Here is a 3,371-nt window from a genome sequence, read left to right as displayed (position 1 = left end):
GCGCGTGTGTGCGTGTGCGTGCGTGTGTGTGCATGTGTGTGCGCGCGTGTGTTTTGAATGTGTGCGTGGGCATGTGCGTGTGTGTGCGTGTGCGTGTATGTGTGTGTGTGTGTGTATGTATGTGTGCGTGTGTGCTCGTGCCTATGCGTGCGTGTCGAGAGGCAGAGCATGTATAGATTACAGGGTATTTCTGTACGTCTGCAATGTTATGTGAGACACGAGGCAAGGTGGCGAGTGATGCGTCTGTGGGCGGATCAGAGGGGGGCGTTATAGGCGTATGGTTTGAAGATATCTGTTTAACCGGAAATAGAAAAAGTACATGCTATCAGTTCAGAAAATACTAAATGAAATATTGTATACACAGGCGTGTGTGGTATGAATCCGCGCCCACGTGCGACAAAACGTGTTTACCCCCCCCCCCAACACAATCGGCCATATTTATATATATCGATCTTCTTGCCAGTCTCCCCGCTCTTCATCTCTCTCATCTCTTTCTTGTTTTTTTTTCTCTCATCCCCTACCCTTCTCTCTTTTCCCTCCCCTCGCTCATCTCTCCCTGCTATTCTAATCCTCTTCTTTCCTCCATCTCCTCTATTTCGCTCTCCACTGTGTTCCTCCTCTCTCAACTCTATCCCTGTTCTCTCTACCACCTCCTCGCTCCTCTCTCCCTGCCCTTTTACTCTTCTGCATTCCTCCATCTCCTCTCTTTCGCTCTCCACTGTGGTCTTCCATTCTCTCCTAACTCTCTCCCTCCTTCTTCGCTATGTCCCACCTCCTCTCTCCTCTCTTTTCTCTTCCTATCCCGCTATTCTCCTCCTTTCCTCCATCTCCTCTCATTCTCTGCTCATCTCGTCCCATACTCTCCTAACTCTCTTCCTCCCCACCTCCTTTTCCTTTTCTCTCTCTCTCTCTCTCTTTCTCTCTCTCTCTCTCTCTCTCTCTCTCTCTCTCTCTCTCTCTCGTCTCTCTCTCTCTCTCTCTCTCTCTCTCTCTCTCTCGGGGGTACTTATGCATTACATCGGGCTATTTTGCTTCATTACACGGGCGCCTCGAACAAAGAATGATTCGTCTGTGCGGGAGAGTGTGAATTAGCGAGCGAGGAATGTTGTTATTATACAGGATTACAGTCAGGGTCGCGTCGCGTTACATTGCAACCAGACAGCGACCGGTCGTAAGGGAGTCCCGATCCAGGCAAAGAGTGGCAGCGGTGCGGGACCTGAGCATACTGGTGCGCATGCGCGGGACGGGCGTGGTTGGTAGCTGTCCCTGTCGCCGGGAACGTAGAGCGTACATATACTATATAGTGCGTACATATGATATAGTGCGAGTGTTCGCGTGGAGCACCTTGCCCGCGAGGGCGGGAACACACACGCACGCACGCACGCACGCACGCACGCACGCATGTACGCACACGCACACGCACACGCACACGCACACATACACACACATAAACGTTAGATTATGATATCGCAGCCTCGCCACACGCACGGCAGGAAGGAAGAGAAGCACGCGCATTCGGCAGCTAGCTGCGACCCACCTTAATTTGCTAACATAAGCGATGACCTCAGCTACGAGCCAGCGGTTACACAACCCGATTGGAGAGCCAGCGGGCGCTTTCCTTCATTCTGCGNATATATATATATATATATATAGATATATAATATATAAGATCTATTATATATCTATATATATATATATATATATATATATATATATATGTGTGTGTGTGAATTTAATATAAACTTTCGAGGGTCATTACTTAGCAACCCAGCGCTTCTTTATTACCCATGCATCGTCCTCGTAGATCGTACAACGCCTACACAAGCACCTACACACCCAGCTGCTTCCAGCCATGAACTTTTACGCGATAGATATATATCTCATCATTTAAGCTGACGGCTTCCGAACTACCGTGTACGAGCGTCTGCAGTGTGATCGCCTCGGCGTCTGCTAGCTAGCATGAGTCACGGCATCAAAGCGGCAGGCGTACCCAAACAAGGCAGGCGAATGAAGAGGCACAGTGTTTACATGTTTACCGTCTGCAAACAGAATTTCTGCGCGCATGTAAACTGTGAGGCATGACCGCGCGAAGTGTGGGAACACTGCGGGCTAGTCTAAACAGTCACTAGAGCTAGGGCCTGCGCGGGTTAGTGTGCGCGCGTGCATGCGTGTGTGTGCGCGTATGTATATGTGTAACCGTGCGTGCGTGTGTGTGTTTTGAGTGTGTGCGCNGAGGAGGAGGAGGACTCATGCGACCATTAACCGAAATAATAAGGTCATAATGACGGTAAATGACCACCAGCATAAATAACAACTTGATGCAACCACTTACATCAACAAGTACGTTACAGAATCATAATAGATGAATACGTTCAATGGACTCCCTACATAAACATATAAATGCCACAAGCCTGTCTGCATACAAATGAAAATGGCATGGCCACATCACCACATAAATAAACGCATAATCACATGCCTGCTATACGCAAATAAGATCGTCATAGCCGAGCCAGCATAAATAACAACTTCGTATAAGCTCGCCCACGCAAGTAATAGTACCACGCCTACATCGATGCTTGCTGCGGCTCGCTACACGCTGCGACTGCCTGCCCGAGGCACAGAGGCTCAGAGAATCTGTATTGCACACGGCAGTCATTCACGGAGGCAGGCAGGCGGACGGGCAGGAAGGTCGGCAGGCAGGCAGGCGGACGGGCAGACGGGCAGGCAGGCAGGCAGGCAGGCAGGCAAACAGGCAGGCAGGCAAACAGGCAGGCAGGCAAGCAGGCAGACAGGCAGGCAGGCAGTCAGTCAGCCAGGCAAAAGGCAGGCAGGCAAGCAGGCAGACAGGCAGGCAGGTAGGCAGGCAGGCCGGCGGACAGACAGGCAGACAGGAAAGCAGGCAGACAGGCATGCAGGCAAACAGGCATGCAGGCAAACAGGCAGCCAGGCAGGCGGGCAGCCAGGCAGCCAGGCAGGCAGGGAAACAGGCAGGCAGGCAGCCAGGCAGACGGGCATACAGGCAGGCAGGCAGGCGGAAAAACAGGCAGGCAGGCAGGCAAACAGGCAGGCAAGCAGGCAGACAGATAGGCAGGCAGGCAAACAGGCAGACGGGCAGGCGGGCAGCAAGGCAGGCGAGCATACAGCCAGGCAGGCGGGCAAACTTGCACTGTACGCCCCGCGGCGGTCCTGCATTTACGGGCTCGGTCCGACGACGCACACCTAGCGTTTAGGAGATCCATCAAGACCCGTCCGACCATTGTCGCTCGCGCTTTCATCCGCTCTTCGCTCGCTACTCAATAGGTAGATAACCATGCAGACAGGCTCAGCTAGGTGCGTAGAGGCTGCTGGTGGGGAAGAGGGTGCACGGGGGG

This window comes from Priapulus caudatus, unplaced genomic scaffold (genome assembly GCF_000485595.1).
Source record: "Priapulus caudatus unplaced genomic scaffold, Priapulus_caudatus-5.0.1 Scaffold540, whole genome shotgun sequence".
Lineage (NCBI taxonomy): Eukaryota > Metazoa > Priapulida > Priapulimorpha > Priapulimorphida > Priapulidae > Priapulus > Priapulus caudatus.
The sequence above is the reverse complement of the archived record's forward strand: the minus strand, read 5'-3'. Positions refer to the sequence as shown.